This window comes from Suncus etruscus, chromosome 4, assembly GCF_024139225.1.
Source record: "Suncus etruscus isolate mSunEtr1 chromosome 4, mSunEtr1.pri.cur, whole genome shotgun sequence".
Taxonomy (NCBI): Eukaryota; Metazoa; Chordata; class Mammalia; order Eulipotyphla; family Soricidae; genus Suncus; species Suncus etruscus.
This window is the reverse complement of record NC_064851.1, coordinates 5,950,625-5,968,104: the sequence shown is the minus strand read 5'-3', so window position 1 is coordinate 5,968,104 and position 17,480 is coordinate 5,950,625. Positions and strand designations below refer to the sequence as shown.

The following is a 17,480-nucleotide window of genomic DNA, read 5'->3' as shown; positions in this document are numbered from 1 at the left end:
TCTGACTGTTCATGCCCAGGCTTCTGGCCTGCTGGAGTGGCTGGGCCTCTTTCTCCATGAATTATTGAAATGACTCTGAAGTTACAGATACAGTGCTCACTCACTCATTCATTCATTCATTCACTCAGTGGATTCAGTGCTCAAGCATTTGTTCAGTGGATCTAGTTCCTCTTTCGTTCATCAAATACCCAAGAACCGCCCAGTCTGTGCCAAGGTTGGTGCTTGGCACCCAAGGATGAACCAGTGCTCCAGGGCTCCCCACGCCATCATTCCTCTATCTGATGGCCCTACTGGGTTCGCTGGTCACCTCCTCAGGGAAGCCTTTCATGACTGCCAGCTGAATTGTGTTGTTTCTGTTTGCTTTTGGTTTGGGACCACACCCGGCGGTGCTCAGGGACTGTTCCTGGCTCAGTGTTCAGGAATCACTCCTGGAGATGCTCAGGAAACATCACAGGGATTGAACAAAACCCTTCTGCTGTCTGTTCCTGGCCCGCTGAGTTGGGCTGCATGTGCTGCATATTATGAGCTGTGTGCTGTATGTGTCATGTTGTATATGCTGTGTTGCATGTGCTGTGTCATGTATGCTGGTAGGCATCCCCTCTCCTTTACTCTCCCCCTTCCACTGTGGCAGTGCATCATTTTGGCCGCTCTTTCTTCCATGTGTCCCCCAACTGAGAACCCCTGTCCCTGGGACTCCTGCCCCCATCATGAAAGACCAGGAACCCCTGTGCTAGCCTGAGTGCGGTGCCCAACCTCTTCTAGTTTCTCCATGAACTCGTTCCCCAGGGGGACTGGCAGGTGGGGAGGGTGGAGTCCCAGGACAGAGGGGGACCCCATGCAGGGCCAGCTCTTATTTACTCTCATGCCACCTGCTTGGACATGAACCATTTACCTGTACCAGCACCTTGCTGCCTCTCTGTCCTGGTGGCCCTGGCCCTCCCTGACCTCCCAGGGAGCCGGTAAACCGGTGGGTGTGACAAGTGCCACCCTGGGACTGAAACTGGCCCCGCCCCCTGTCCACCAGCCAGCCAGCCCAGGCCAGAGCAGGCAGGCAGGAAGTGAGTCCCGGCTTTCCAGTTCCTCCTGCCACCCAGGGAAGGGTGCTGCCACTCCCCAACACCCCTAGGAAACTCAGCAGGTACCACCACTCCAGGCTGCTTGTACCTGCTGGCCAGGAGGGCTCAAATGCCCCGTCACAGCCCTCGCAAAGTCTGGGAGACTCAACACCCAAGAGTGTAAAAGGGGACCCCTTATTTGGGGGGGAGCCCTTCACCAGAACCAACTGCACCCTTAATTGCTTAGACCCTGAGTCTCTTTTTACTTCCTTCCCTGCCATGCACCCACACCTCACCTGCCTGGCACCCTCGCCGCCACCCAAGGGAGACCTTGGGAGACCTGGGAGAATGAGCCCCACATGCCACACGCCCCGAACCTTTCTCCCACACCACACAGCCTCGCCTCCCCAAGGCGCACACAGCCTCGCCTCCCCAAGGCGCACACAGCCTCGCCTCCCCAAGGCGCAGAACACACACACACACACACACACACACACACACACACACACACACACACACACACACACATGCCTCCTCCCCTAACTTGGGGTCCCCCTTCCCACCTTCCCTCCTGCCTCTGCCGATCCCTCTCTGCTTCCCCCCTCTGTCTCCCTCTCCCTCTCCCCTACTCCCCACTGCCCCCCAAATCCCTCCTGGGCACCCCTGAGCCCGCCCGCCCGCGCGCCAGGGACGGAAACAAACCGCGGGCAGCGCGCCAGGGACTGTCCCCGCCAGTCACGTCCGTGCGCACGACGCCCCCGGGCCCCTGCCTGCGCCTCGCCGCCCGCCCCGCCGGCCTGGCCCTGCTCCAGGGCCCCGATCGCTGCCTCGAGGCAACTGGCCCGGGATAAGGACACCTGGTCCCCCGCGGGGCGCCCGCCCGCCCGCACCCCGAGATCGGGCCGTCCCAGCCCGGCCCCGGCGCCCCGCAGCTCCAGCTCACCCGGCTCGGCCCGCGGCTCCTCTTCCCTCGGCTCCCGGTGTTTTGAGGTGTTTTGGGGCTCCCGGCGAGCGCGGGGGGCCGCGCGGAGTGAGTTGTAAGCCGAGCTGCCCGGAATTACTCACGCGCAGGATTCCTTTCATTCATAAAAACCCAGTCATCGCTGACGTCACCGCCCGAGCGGCCTCCCGGAGCCTAAGCCACGCCCCGGCCCGCAAAAACCACGCCCCGACAACCAGGCCACGCCCCTCGGGCTGCGCTTTCCTAGCCAGGCTGCGCCCACAACAAACCAGGCCACGCCCCGCTCAGGCAACACCTCGGTCGCCAAGCCCTGCCGTCAGCAGCCAGGCCCCGCCCCTTAAGCTTAAACCACGCCCACACGGCCCGCTCAGGCCGCGCCTTGGCAGCCAGGCCACGCCCATAACTAACAGGCCACGCCCCCGCCCTCGCTGCGCGTCCGTAGCCAGGCCTGCGTCCTCGCCCACTCCAGCCACGCCCACGACAATAGGCCACGCCCCAGTCAGGCCGCAGCTCGACAGCCAGGCCGCGCGTCCACGGTAGGCAGGCCCCACCCAGCCCGCTCTGGCCACGCCCACATCAACCAAGCCACGCCCCACCCGGCCGCAGAGCCACAGCCCGGCCACGCCCATAGCTGCAAGGCCACGCCCACAACCACAGGGGCACGCCCCTCCCAGGCTGCGTATCGGCGGCCAGGCCGAGCCCCGCCCAATCCAGCCCCGCCCACAACTGCAGGCCACGCCCCTGCTCAGGCCCCTTCTCGTGATCTCTCTCCATCCAGGCGCCTAACTAGCAGGCCACGCCCTTCTTTTTAGGCCACGCCCTCCCTCTGAGACTACGCCCCCGAAATTCGCAATGCCCGCTAACTACCGTCACTCACCCCGGATGGATTGGTTCATGTGACAGCTCCGGAAAGTCGCGTGGGTGGAGGTGTCATCGGTCTCATTTGAAAGGTCCCAGGACTCTCTCTGGAACTACACCCTGCTTTGATGATGTTGATGATCTCACCCGCCGCGGGTCGGTGCTTTCAATATCATGTGTTTGCTCCATGACAAAAGAGATCCAGAAATCTGTATTTCCATCCAGGGCGAGCTCAGGGTCCGAGGGGCCCGGGCATCACCGCCCAGGCCTTATCCAAAGAAGGTGAGCTGTGCCTGTGCGGCCCCAGGGGGATGGATGCCCGATGGAGACAGCCAAAACACGACGAAACCAGAATCCAGCTCCTGGTCTTCATCAGCTCTGTCTGGTTCCTGCTCCCCACATCGTTCCCTCGCCCCAGACTTCCTTCACATGCAAGCTTCTCACCGCCCAGTTGCTTCACATTGTGCCACTCTCTGCCAGGGATTGAACCCAGGTCCTCGCCCGCGCAAGCCTGCGTTTTCCTATCCCTGCACTCTCAGCCTCCACACTGTCTCTGACTTCCCTCTGCATTTAGGATATAAATTCTAGGACATAAACTCGATGCCTTCCTTCGTCTAGAGACCCCCTGAGCCCATCTGGCTTCTAGTCTAGTGTTTCTTTCCTTTTCTTTTTTTTTTTTGGGGGGGGGGTTTGGGCCACACCCGGCAGTGCTCAGAGGTTACTCCTGGCTGTCTGCTCAGAAATAGCTCCTGGCAGGCACGGGGGACCATATGGGACACCGGGATTCGAACCAACCACCTTTGGTCCTGGATCGGCTGCTTGCAAGGCAAATGCCGCTGTGATATCTCTCCGGGCCCTAGTCTAGTGTTTCTCAACCTTTTCCCAACCGCTGCTCCTTTCTGGCCTGGTTTTAGTACCATGGCCCCTTGTCGTGGTTGGCTTCTAATCTTATAGCATAACGCCACACATAAATGCAATTTTCACCTGTGACACCCCCCCCCATTGGAATAATCTGGATTCCAACCCACAGGGAGACTTTTTTTTTTTTTTAGACTTCTTGTAAAGTGAACCCTTCTCCCAACTTTCTTTTTCCTTAACCTCTTGTTTTGGTATAGACAAGTCCACCTGGGTTACAGGACCTCCCCCCATTCTGGTGGGTGGGGTTTTGGATAATAAAGAAAGGAGGCTGGCTTTGGGCTGGTAGGAGAGAAAGCACATGGCATAGGCAGCAAGTGGCAGAGAAGGGCCATGAAGAAAAAAAGCAGGCTGACTTCACTTAATCTTTTCCTCACTGCTTGCTGCATTATTTCTCCGCCACTACCCTGCTTCATCAGACCCATCCACCTAACGGGTTAGAAACACAATGCCTGGCACAGTCTCACCCAACATGTAGATTTTTTTTTTTTTACACCTTCTGACTCCAGTGGAAAAATGCTTTTCTGGAAGCCAGAGTGATACAGTACAGTGAGTAAGACCTTGCATTGGCCAACCTGGGTTCAATTCCCGGCATCTCACATAGTCCTCTGAGCACTTCTGAGCATTTCCAAGTATGGATCCCCCTTTCCCCAAAAAGAAAAATGCTTTTCTAACTCCAATTTCCAGCTTCACTTCCTGTCTTTCTTCCTTCCTTCCTTCCTTCCTTCCTTCCTTCCTTCCTTCCTTCCTTCCTTCCTTCCTTCCTTCCTTCCTTCCTTCCTTCCTTCCTTCCTTCCTTCCTCTCTTTATTTTTGAGCCACACTCAGTGATGCTCAGGGCTTACTCCTGGTTCTGCTCTTAGAAATTTCTCCTAGCAGACTCAGGGGACCATATGGGATGCCAGGGATCGAACCTGGCTCTGTCCCAGGTCAGCAGACTGTTATCACTCCAGCCTCCACCCACTCTCCTTTTACCCTCCATATCTGCCCTCAACATGTCGATCTTCTTCTTAGGCTTCAAACACCCCACACTCATTTCTACCTCAGGCCCTTTGCACTTAGCATCTTCTCTGCTGTTTGCTGCCAGCTTCAGTCTTTTCTTTCAGGTAAGCACAGATGCTACTGCAGGAACAGGGTGATGATTCCCTGATGTCTAGGAAAAGAACCTCAAAACCTCTGCCACTTATTTTCAGAACACCTCACCTCTCCCTAAAGGTATTGCCTTATTGTATATTTGGTTCCTATTTTGTGTCAGTCTTTCCACAGTTTTTTGGGGGCAGAACAATGGCACAGTTGCCTGCAGCTGACCCGATTTCAATTCCCGGAATCCTATATGATCCCCAAACCTGCCAGGAGCAAGTTCTGAATGGAAAGCCAGGAGTAGTAACCCCTGAGTGCCCTCAAAAAGAGGTACAATAATGCCCTCGATCATGTTTATAGCAAGGGATCCTGAAACAGTGTTCACATGAGGTTAACTGCAAGAAACACTCAAGGAAGGGATAAGTGAGTGGAGACTTAGAAAGACTCAGGGAGGGGCCAAAACAATAGTACAGTGGGGGAGGACATTTGCCTTGCATGTGACTGACCTGGGTTTTCTTCCCAGTATCCCAGATGGTTCCCCAAACTTGCCAAAAGTGATCCCTGAGCATCATGAGGTGTGGCCCCCAAACAAAAGAAAAGCAGAGTTATTTTCATAGCTGCCTAATAGGAGTTACTAGAACTGAAATTGAAGGATTCCAGTAAGGGATGCCATAAGGTCCCAAGAACAACTGCTGAGTGCAGAATCAGGAGTAAACCCCAACCATTACCAGTGTGGCAAGAGAGAGAGATAGAAAGGAGAGAGAGAGAGAGAGAGAGAGAGAGAGAGAGAGAAGGAAGGAAAAAAAGGAAAGAAGGAAAGAAGAAAGAGAAAGAAAGAGAGAGAAAGAAAGAGAGAGAGAAAGAGAAAGAAAGAAAGAAAGAAAGAAAGAAAGAAAGAAAGAAAGAAAGAAAGAAAGAAAGAAAGAAAGAAAGAAAGAAAGAAAGAAAGAAAGAAAGAAAGAAAGAAAGAAAGACAGACAGAAAGAAAAGAAAGAAGAACCAAAGCCGGCATATGTGCTCAGCTAGGGAATGACATAACTACTTTACCTGTACCCCAGACTGTCCGCATAATGGGGGTCACCAGCTCAGCAGCCAGCTGGCAGGGATTCCAGACAGAACTCTCCACTTTCAGTGAAGGTCAAGAGAAGACTAAGTACGAAGACACATTTAAAGGTCTCTGGGGACTGGAGCAATATTACAGTGGGGAGGGCATTTGCCTTGTACATGCTGAGCCAACCAGTTTCAATCCCAGAGGGTCCCCTGAGCTCCTCTAGGAGTGATTCCTGAATTCAGAGCCAAGAATAAGGCTTGAGCACCACTAAGTGTGGCCCCAAAACAAAACAAAAAAAATGCTGGGGCCAGAGTAATAGCATAGCAGTCGATCCAGGACGGACCCGGGTTCAATTCCTGGCATCTCATATGGTCCCCCAAGCCTGCCAGAGGCAATTTCTGAGCACAGAGCCAGGAGTAACCCCTGAGCACCATGGGTGTGGCCCAAAAACTAAAACAAAAACAACAAATATAGGGCCAGAGAGATAGCACAGCAGTAAGATATTTGACTTGCAAGCAGCCAACCCCTGACAGACCTGGGTTCAATTCCTGGCATCCCATATGGTCCCCAGAGACTGCCAGGGGTGATTTCTGAGTGCAGACCCAGGAGTAACTCCTGAGCGTTGCTGGTTGTGGTACATAAACCCTATATATGGGACCTCGTGATCTCTCAAGTACTGCTGGAGTGACCATAAAGCAGTCATAAATATCCACTAGCACTACTGAATCCCCCAAATAATCCAGAATCCCCAAAGTAAATAAGGTAGGAGTTCTTGGACTGAAGTGGCTTCTTCTTACCAGGACAACCTAATTATCAATATAAATAGTGGAATGGAGCTTTATAAATCCACTGAATAACCAAAGAATCCATAACTCTATAGTAATGCCACTGAGTAGACCTTTTCTGTCCAATAAAGGAGATCAAAAATGATCACCAGGTGACCCTGTAGTAATTAGTAAGGGATCTTAACAAGTCTCAACAGATATGAAGATGTGATGAGAAAAGATGATATTTACAGTTTCCAAGTATTATTCCATCAACAAGTACAAATGGGAAAGCAGCAACTCTAGGCGGAGACAGCTGGCTGGCAGGCACCCCTTCTGAGGGGATTAAGTGCCCGTCACCGGCACTGGGACAGATAGGTGGTCTGGCACCTGGAGAAAGAACCCAGGCCTGGCAGTCCCCGCCTTCACGTCTGTTTTTCCTGCCAAGTACTGGTTCAAAGGCTCGCACAAAAGACTCAAATGGAAGACATATCACACACCTGCCTTGGCAGGTGCACAGAAAACCATGACAGAGGACCCGAGAGAAGGTACAGCTGATAGGGCACTTGCCTTGCACGTGCCTGACTGGGGTTTAATCCCCAGCACTCCATATGATTCCCCAAGGCTGCCAGAACTGATTCTTGAGAACAGAGCCAAGGGTAGGTAGGTCCTAACCATCACTGACATGGTAAACAAAAAGAGGTGTTATGTCTACAATTTATTCCCAGTTGTTGAGTTGTTGAGAGAGAGAGAGGAAGAGGAGAGAGAGAAGAGGAGAAAGAGAGGGAGAGAGAGAGAGAGAGAGAGAGAGAGAGAGAGAGAGAGAGAGGGGGGGGGTAGTATTTGTAGGTTGATGGAGATAAAAATAGAGTGGTAAATGTGACCAGAAAGGAGGACATTTGCCTTGCTTGTGACTAACTCAAGTTTGCTTCCTAGCACCCCATATGGTCCCCTGACATCTGCCAGGAGTGGTTCCTGAGTACAGAGGCAGGAGTAAATCCTGAGCACCCCTCGGTGTGACTCAGAAGCAAGAAAACAAACCACCTAGATTGGTAAATGATACATGGGTGGGTTTGAGACAGGCCTGGCACATAAGGAAACATTAAGAAAAAGAAATAAGGGGCTGGAGAGATAGCATGGAGGTAAGGCGTTTGCCTTTCATGCAAGAGGTCATCGGTTCGAATCCCAGCGTCCCATATGGTCCCCCGTGCCTGCCAGGAGCAATTTCTGAGCATGGAGCCAGGAGTAACCCCTGAGCACTGCCGGGTGTGACCCAAAAACCACAAAAAAAAAAAAAAAAAGAAAAAAGAAAAAGAAATAAAATATTAAAGTTGGGTAAAGAGCATTTCTGGGCAAGAGTGATAGCACAGCAGGTAGGGCTTTTACCTGGCACACTGCTGATCTGGGTTTGGAAACACCTCCCCCCCCCCAATCCCATATGTCTCCTGAGCCTGTCAGAAGTTATTTTGTTTTGTTTTGGGCCTACATCTGGCGGGTTTTAGGGGTTTCTTTTGGCTCTCAGGGGTTTTTCCTGGCTCGACACTCAGAAATCGCTCCTAGCAGGCTCGGGGGTCCATATGGGATGCCAGGGATTGAACCCTGGTTCCTACAAGGTTGGCAAACGCCCTACCCCTAGCCCGGGAAGTTATTTCTGAGCAACAACAACAACAAAAAAGAACAAAAAAGAGAAATTCGCATTTCTGCAATTTTTGTTTCCTTTTTTGTTTTTCATTTTAGTTGTTTGTTTTGGGGCCACACCTGGTGACTCTCAGGGGTTATTTCTGGTTCAGGAATCAATCCTGGCAATGCTCTGGGGACCATATGGGAACCCAAGTCAGCCACTTGCAAAACAAGTGCTTTACCCTCTTTACTCTCTAGTACTGTTTATTATTCTGGTCTGTACAATTTTTATTTTCATAAAAGAAAAACCAAACATTGTTTGGGGTATTGGTTTTGAAGTGGGGTTCTCAGGCTCCCCTGGGGCTCACTCCAGTGCAGACCACACCCTTTGGGGCTGAGTAACTTCACCTCTCCCAGCCCCGTTCAGCTAGACTGACCGGGGCTCAGAGCCTATTTCACAGATGGAGAAACCGTAGAACGTGTTTACTCCGACAAGCACGGGGCAATTCCCAGCACAAAGCAAAGGATCAATAAATATCGGGGTGGAGAGAGATGAGTCCCTGAGAAACTGACTTCTTCCCGGGGACAGTGCATCTCGCCAGGGATGATGTCACCCCAAAGATCACGCCTCCGCCCACTGGGAAAGGCCTGCTGGCCAGTTTCTAGAAAGGCGCCATCAGGGGGGAAAGGCACCAGGCTGGTACAGAATAGGAGACCCTTTTCAATGGTCCTCAAACTATAGTCCGCGGGGCACATATTGTATTTATTCCCATTTTGTTTCTTCACTTCTAAATAAGATATATGCAGTGTGCATAGAAATTTGTTCATAATTTTTGTTTTTACTATAATCTGGCCCTCCAACAGTCTCAAGGACAGTGAACTGGCCCCCTGTTTAAAAAGTTTGAGGACCCGTGGTCCAGTTGGATCACTTAAGTGGTCCAGTTGGAGCCCAACCAACCGGTTCCCATTCTTTAAATAGGCTCAAGCATGCCAATCCTTGCTGATTTGGGGCCCATCAGGGTGTCTTGTTCTTAGCAAGCTTCTGTGTGGTCACTACCACAGGCTTGGCCTGAGCCAGCATCGCAGCTGAGATGACACCCCTTTTCTTCAGCGGGCCCCAGTTCTGTCTGCAGTGGGGAGGGGAGAGCCCAGGTCCCGTGAGTTTGCAATCTGGTCCGTGCACCAAGTCTGCTTCTGTCTGCTGCATGTTTCAACTTGCAGCGCCCTGAGCTGCTCCGGCTTTTTGCTGTCCCACGGGGCCTGCTCCCTGTCCTAGCCCTGAGATTTGACTTGCAGGCGCCCAGGAGCTCTGGTTCCTGTTTTCCTGCTTATTTTCTTATTTCTCTGCTTTCTCCTGAGATCACGAGATGTGTCCTTTGGGGGAAACCTCTTGGTATCTATTTCTCTTCCTGCAGGGCCAAACAGCAAACAAGGCTCCTTGTTTTTAGAACTTTGCTTTTGGGCCTGAGCAATAGCACTATGGTAGGGCGTTTGCCTTGCATATGGCAGACCCGGAATCCCATATGGTACTCCTACCCGCCCCAGCCTCTCAGGAGCGATTTCTGAACTCAGAGCCAGCAGTAGCCTCTGAGAGTCGCCAGGTGTGGCTCAAAATCCAAAAAAAAAAAAAAGAATTGTGTTTTTTTCGTTCTCACTAAATCTCTCCTTGTTGGTTGGAGGGAGAACAAAGAGCCGGGCCCCTTTTATTTGGTTGTGTTTGGGAAGGGGGCACATCTGGCAGTGCTCAGGGCTCGCTTAGATCATGTACAGAGCCAGGGATCACCACTGGGGAACCAAAGGGTGATTTAGAGTTTACTAGCCTAGTCCAGAGAATCCAAACATCCTGTTGGGAAGAGCAAACACTTAAGTCTTAGTTACTGTGCTATCTCTCTGGCCCTCTGGGCTCCTTTTAAAGCAGAGGAAATTAGGCTGATTCCCCGGTGCACTCAGTGCTTGGGTACACTATTGGGTACTGGCTGTGGTGCATTTTGATGGTCCTTAGCCAGTTCCTGGTAGGTGTCTCCCAGTGCTATGATAGAGGGAAGACATTGAGATGGACCGGTGGGGCCATTGCCCAAGAGCTCCTGGCCCTGCAGAGAAGAATCTGCCCTCAGCCAGGTTAGGGCCAAAGGGCAAGTGAGCTGCCACCCTAGGCAGAAGTCCTGGGAGTTTTGGGGGAGAGGGGTGCAGATCTTCAGGGATTCTACTTCCTGTGAGGGGATCTTGGCTTTCCTGCCCTCCCTTTCTTCCTCTTTCTCTTTATTGTGGTGGTGACAAGGTGACTCATACATGCTTGATGCCTGGGGGCACCTTCAGCCCTGGTATCTGCTGGGCATAGGGGGGCTCACACTTTAGAGGTGGTGCTTCGGGGGGAAACACACTCTAGAGGTGATGCTCCCACATATTGTTGCTCTGCATCTTTTTTTTTTGTTTTTTTTTGTTTTGTTTGTTTGTTTTTTGTTTTTGGGCCACACCCGGCAGCGCTCAGGGGTTATTCCTGGCTATCTGCTCAGAAATAGCTCCTGGCAGGCACGGGGGACCATATGGGACACCGGGATTCGAACCAACCACCTTTGGTCCTGGATCAGCTGCTTGCAAGGCAAACGCCGCTGTTCTATCTCTCCAGGCCCTGTTGCTCTGCATCTTAAGTGAGGCGCTGAGCAGGGGTAGGGGATCTGGCAGTCAGACACCTGTTTATCAGGGGTCACACTTTTAGCTATGTCACCAAGGGACCCTAAGGAAACCCAAGTCACCGAGGTGGTGCTCTGAGGCCTCCCTGGCTGCATCCTATAATAATCAGGGGTTGAACTGGCAGTGCTCAGGGCTCACTTAGACCATGTGCAGAGCCAAGGATCACACTGGGGAACCAAAGGTTGATTTAGAGTTTACTAGCATGGTGCAGAGAATCTAAACATCCTAGTGGAAGAGATGGAAAGAGCTTAAGACTTAAGTCTTAGTTTCTGTGCTATCTCTCTGGACCATTTCTGTGGTCCAGAGACCCATTTCTGTGCTTTCTTCTTGTCTGGTCTACAGCATCTAACACACCTCACATCTCCTCTAGACCCTCTTGCTCCTTTTTTTTTGTTTTGTTTTGTTTTTTCGTTTTGGGGTCACACCCTGTGGCGCTCAGGAGTTACTCCTGGCTCTGCACTCAGAAATCACTCCTCGTGGGCCCGGAGAGATAGCACAGTGGCGTTTGCCTTGCAAGCAGCCGATCCAGGACCAAAGGTGGTTGGTTCAAATCCCGGTGTCCCATATGGTCCCCCGTGCCTGCCAGGAGCTATTTCTGAGCAGACAGCCAGGAGTAACCCCTGAGCAACGCTGGGTGTGGCCCAAAAACCAAAAAAAAAAAAAAAAAAAAAAAAAAAAGAAATCACTCCTCGCAGTCACGGGGGACCACATGGGATGCCGAGAGTTCAACCACCGTCTGTCCTGTGGTGACGGCATGCAAGGCAAACACCTACCGCTGTGCTCTCTCTGGCCCCTGTTTCTTGCTCCTTTTGTCTTACTTCCCCTCTCCCCTCTCTAGTCCCCAGTCTTGCTTTTCCTGTTTCTGCCTTGGGGAGTCCAGTCATGGGACCTTCAACTCTTCTCTTCACTTCTGCACAGTCCGCCAGGCAACCCCTGGGCTTCCTATGTGCCAGGCAAATGCTCTACCTCTGAATTCCATCCTTAGTCAAATTTCTGGCTGGATCCTCTGGGAGTGAGGAGGGCCTTGCTCTTTGGATTCTGGGTCCCTAGGGGGGCAGATGTCTTGCTCTAGGATGGCCATAGGATCTCTTCACCTAGAACTGCTCCAGTGCAAAACCCAGAAAAATCTGGGAGAGAGGCAGAGAGATAATAGAGTGGGTAGGGCACTTGCCTTGCATGCAGCCAATTCAAGTTTGCTCTTATTTATTTATTTATTTATTCATTTATTTTTTCAGTTTTTGAGCCACACCCCACAGTGCTCAGGGGTTACTCTTGGCTCTGCACTCAGGAATCAATTCTGGCAGGCTCAAGAGACCATATGGGATGGCGGGGATCAAACCCGAGTTGGCCATGCATAAGGCAAATGCCTTACCTACTGTGCTATCGCTTCAGTCCCCGACCCAGGTTTGATATTCAACATCTAGTATGGTTCCAAGTACTGCTGGGAATGATTCCTAAGCGCAGTCAGTAGTAACCCCTGAGCATTGATGGGTGTGGCCCAAAAACCAAAACCAACAACAACAAAAATCCCTGGGAGAGTGCCAGCCTCCTTCTAACCTGCTAATTCCTTCCCATTTCTGGTTATTTGGTGCTATCTGATAACTCCTTACACTTCAGCACTTGCTTTGTCCACTTGTGTAACACTTTTAACTTTTCACCTAGCAATTTGGGAGAGAGGACCCTGTAGCTAGGCCAGATACTGAGGGTCTTTTGAATGGATTGCTTGTGCTTTTCTTGTGTTTTTCTGCATTTTATACTCATTTCTATTTCTTGTCAATTAAACTTGCCTCCATGACCCACCGTGAACACAAGGATGGATGGGGTGGAAGAAAGGGGCTCACCTTGGGGCCAGAGAGATAGCATGGAGGTAAGGCATTTGCCTTACATGCAGAAGGATGGTGTTTTGAATCCCGGCATCCCATATGGTCCCCCGAGCCTGCTGGGAGTGATTTCTGAGCCTAGAGCCAGGAGTAGCCCTTGAGCGCTGCTGGGTGTGACCCAAAAACCAAAAAAAAAAAAAAGAAAGGGGCTCACCTCATCTCTTGGGATTCACCTCGGTTGAACCGAAGTCTTTTGGGTCAGGTCACTCGGTTGTGGGCAGAATGCCTGATCCTTTGCTACAAGCTTTTTGTTTACCATCACCCTACATTTGCTGGCTGGGAGTGGGGGAATGGTGGTAAATGTTTCCATGGAGAATTCATGTCTTCATCCTTTTTTTTTGTTTGTTTGTTTGTTTTTGGTTTTTGGGTTACACCCGGCAGCTCTCAGGGGTTACTCCTGGGTCTATGCTCAGAAATCGCTCCTGGCAGGCACAGAGAACCATATAGGATGCCGGGATTCGAACCACCGTCCTTTTGCATGAAAGGCAAACACCTTACCTCCATGCTATCTCATTCTTTTCTTTTAACACTAGGACAGAATGCTGAGAGCAAGTTTCTGATTTATGGAAGCAAATTCATGGCCAGTAAAATGATCACAAGAGTGCAGTAAATACAATCCTAAGGTGTAGGTGGCAGTGAAGTTCCTTTATAATCAAAGCTCAGATTGGTTATTTCGTTGTTGTTGTTGTTGGATTGCTCTTTACTTTGTGGATTTTTTTTTTTTTTCCCAAAGAAAACAGCTCTTTATTCCGTGAAGAGGCCGAAGCCAAAAGGCCTAAGAATAGGTCCAGGACAAAAAGCCTTGCCACACACTTTGATGCACAAGGGTTACTCCTGGTTTTGCATGTAGGAATCAACCCTGGCTATGCTAGAAGGACCATATGAAATTTCCGGAATTGAACCCAGGTGTCTGTGTGCAAGGCAAACTCCCTACCCACTGTACTCTAGCTCCAGTAACTAGTTAAAACTCTTGTACACTCAGTGGTGCTCAGGGAACACTTTTTTCCAACTCAGCTCATTCTCAGTATTACCAATCCTAACAGGAACCACCGTCCATTAAAATCTCACTCTAGGAGTGGGGAAACTCACTTATCTCCTTTTAATCACCAATATGCTTGGAGGCATTGATGCACTTCCTTTTCAGATCTTACTTTCCAGGGCCAGGTCAACTTGTTCAAAAGTGCTAAGAAATCTGATATCAGTACGGTTGACTGCATGACCAGGAATAATTTATTAGCATAATTGCGTTTAGCATTTTTCACTAACACTAAAATATAATGTTTGGCTGATGTTCCCAAAGCACTAGGCCTCCCTTATCCCTTATCTTTATTTACTGAGTCTGGCAACCCTAACTTGAGAAAACTAGTTAAACTCCCTAGTGTACATAGAGTCTTCATTGCTTTTATTTTTAGATTTATTGAACCACCATGCACCAGAGGTTCAGAGTCCAAAAAGCCTCTGTAAGGAGGAGGGAGGCAGAAAGCTCAGAAGGGCGAGGAGTTTGCCCTTCACCAATATGTCTACCGCCGAGCCGTCGCGGGGAACTTCCGCCCTGCACAAACATGGCTGCAGCTCGTCGCCGCTGCGGATTGGCTTCCGCACGAACTCCGCAGCGCTGAACTCTCCTTTCATTGGTCAGTTAGACAAGATGGCGGCGCCTAGTCCCGCCTTCCCCAAGCGCTCCAGCTTCAGCGAGGGGGCGGGACCCTGGAGGCCAAGGGCCCCGGTGATTGGTGAGGAGAGGGAATCCGGTGGTCACGTGACTCGGGCCGCTTTTGTTTGCGGAAGCAGAAGGAAGTACAAGTGCTGAGTTAGGCGAGGTGAGTGACGGCGCAGGGGAGGCGGGGCCTGGGGGGCCCTTCCTCAATCTCTTCTGCACCCCAGACTCTGTGGGGCTCCACTTTACGTCCTCCTTAGATCCTTCCTGGTGTTTCCCCCATTTGCCCACGACCCATTGGCCTCGATCCCTAACTCCCTGAGAGCCCCTGATGCCCCCCAACTCTCATCCTATGACCCCTTTGGTTTCACCTCGATTTGGGGTTCACCCCCTGAGAACCTCAGTTTCAACTGGGCCCCTCTCTAGTGGTCCCTGAAAGTCTCCCCTTATTCCCTGTCAGTGCCTCTCTGTCTCCCCAGTTTTCACCTGACCCTTACCTGGGCCTTCTTTTTGTCTGTGTAGCCCCCCCCCCCCGCAGGTCCCTCTTTTCACCTGTCCCTCTGCTGTGTGTCTCCCCGCTGCTGTCTGTCTTTTTTGACTCCCCCGATGATTCTCTGCTAGTCTCTTTACCCCAATCTCTAATTCCCTCCGTAACTTGGTCCACCCCTTGCTCCCACAAATGACCTGGAAGCTGGTGACAGCAAGCATGTGACTGGGTGAGGTGGTGCCCGTGGGTGTGGGAGAGGAGTGCAGGGTTTCAGGGATCTGGACTCATTTTTTTTTTTTTTAATGAATTACTCGCATGACCCTAAACAAATACCTTTCCTCTCCCCTAAGCTCTTTCCTTTACCAGTTCTCTTACCAGCCCAACCGGATGCAGGGCAGGTTTGGTTTGGCAAAGACACTCCACCCTGAGCCCTTGTGTGGTGTTTTTTCATTGTCTGCTTTGAAAGGTCCCTGGAGCTTGGCCGCTTCAGTTCTCTCTCCGAGGGCTCAGTTTCCTCGACTGTGACTGGGGCATTGTATTTCCTGCCCTCCTGAGGCTGGACCTTAGGTTCAGATTTTAAGAAGATGTCAGAGACACAGCTTATGTGACCAGTGATGACCCTGTTCAGATACAGGAATGGTTTTGCTATTTTTTCAGAGGAAAGGGAAAGGGCTAGAATGAAAAACAAAGGAAGATAAATTGGACACCATTGTCTCCTGTGGATCAGGGATGGCATTTATTGGTCCTTGACTTATGAGTCACTAAGCTTTTTATATGTTGTCCTTACCTTTCATTCCTGATTTACTTACTGGGCTGCCTTTTATGATGCCAATGTTACTGCTGTAAGCTGACGTAAAGCGAACGATTGGATTGTTTGAGGTCACGCTGATAGATGAGGTTGCAGCAGGTTTCTGAATTCAGGACTGAGAGCCTGTGGGAACTCGTGCTATGAAAATGCCTTGCTGGGCTAAAGCAGTAGCAGAGCGGTAGGGCGTTTGCCTGGCACGAGGCTGATCCAGGACGCACCTCGGTTAGATCCCCAATGTTCCATATGGTCCCCCAAGCCAGGAGCAATTCCTGAGTTCATAGCCAGGAGTAACTAACCCCTGAGTGTCACCGGGTGTGGTCCAAAAACCAAAAGAAAAAAAAAAAAAAAAAAGCCTTGCTGGATCTCCATGTCCCAATATTTTCCCTTCTGATTCTTTGTTAGTTTTTGCTTAGAATACTGTAACTCCCATCTCACTCTCTCCCCTTCAGGACCTGTGGGAGGTTGTTCAGGCTGAGTAAACCAATAAGGCTATTCCCTATGGGCTGTCTCACTCAGCACAGGAACCCTGTGGAACCCTCACTAGAGTCACAGAGCAACAAAACTGCTCAGCTTTTTTTTTCGTTGGGTTTTGGGCCATACCTGGCAGGCTTAGAGGACTTTATGGAATGCCAAGGATCAAATTCAGAGTCAGTTACGTACAAGGCAAATGCCCTACCCGCTGTGCTATTATTGCTCCAGCCTCAGAACTGCCCGGCTTTTGCTACCCATCTCAGCCTGGTCAAAGTTGAGTGGCTTTAAACCCTTGCCTCCTGTTGTAGGAACCAAAGTGATCAGGGGTGGTGAACAGGATTTTTACCCTCACTCAAAATGGCAAAATGCAATATGTGTTTAATATATTATTGTTAGAATTATATGATTTTGTGTGAGTGTTTGTCTGTTTTGGCAGGTCACTGCGTGGTGTGGCTCTCTGACTCTCAGTCTAAAATTTTGGCTCTTTGTGTCAAACTTGTTCGCCACCCCTGTGTTAGATTGTCCTGCTTTGCTCCAAGCCTGGCAGTGGCAGTGGCCCCTCTCTCTCTCTCTCTCCTCATCTCCCATCTACTCACTTCTCTCTCTCTCTCTCTCTCTCTCTCTCTCTCTCTCTCTCTCTCTCTCTCTCTCTCTCTCTCTCTCTCTCTCTCTCCCTCTCTCTCTCTTCCATTCTCTCTCCCCCACCTCTCTTCCTCTCTCTTCCATTCTCTCTTCCTCTCTCTCTCTTCCTCTCTCTCTCTTCTCTCTCTCTCTTTCACACACACACAGCACACATAAAACATTGACACTCTTACCTTTAGCCTTGGCTAAAATGGAGACTTGAGATTTACATTTTGGGGTGGTTGTTTTGGGGCCACATCACATGGTGCTCAGGTCTGCTTCTGGCTCTGTGCTTCAGAATCACTCCTGGAGCAACTTGGGGGACAATATGGGATGCTGGAGATCGAATTGGGGTTGGCTGCAAGCAAGACAAGAGTCCTCCCTGCTGTACTGTCTCTTGGGTTGCCTGTCTTGCTTCCAACTCAGTTTTTAGGTCTCCTGTGTGCAACCCTTGGCCTGTGCAAAGCAGCCAGTAGTTATGAGGCTCGCAATCTAATGTGTAGGGGTGAGGGTGAAGTGCCACTGAACCTGCCTCCTGAAGGGCATTTGGGGGACTGGGAGG

The 17,480-nt window shown here is 50.9% G+C and overlaps 1 protein-coding gene across 1 annotated transcript in view; it reads left to right on the top strand.

The window, feature by feature from the left end:
• The first annotated feature begins 14,673 nt into the window (after positions 1-14,673).
• Positions 14,674-17,480, top strand: part of PLA2G6 (phospholipase A2 group VI) — a 34,857-nt gene continuing 32,050 nt past the window's right edge. Inside the window, exon 1 of the mRNA XM_049771562.1 lies at positions 14,674-14,694. The gene's annotated coding sequence lies outside the window, so the exon portion shown is untranslated. The remainder of the gene's footprint in view (positions 14,695-17,480) is intronic.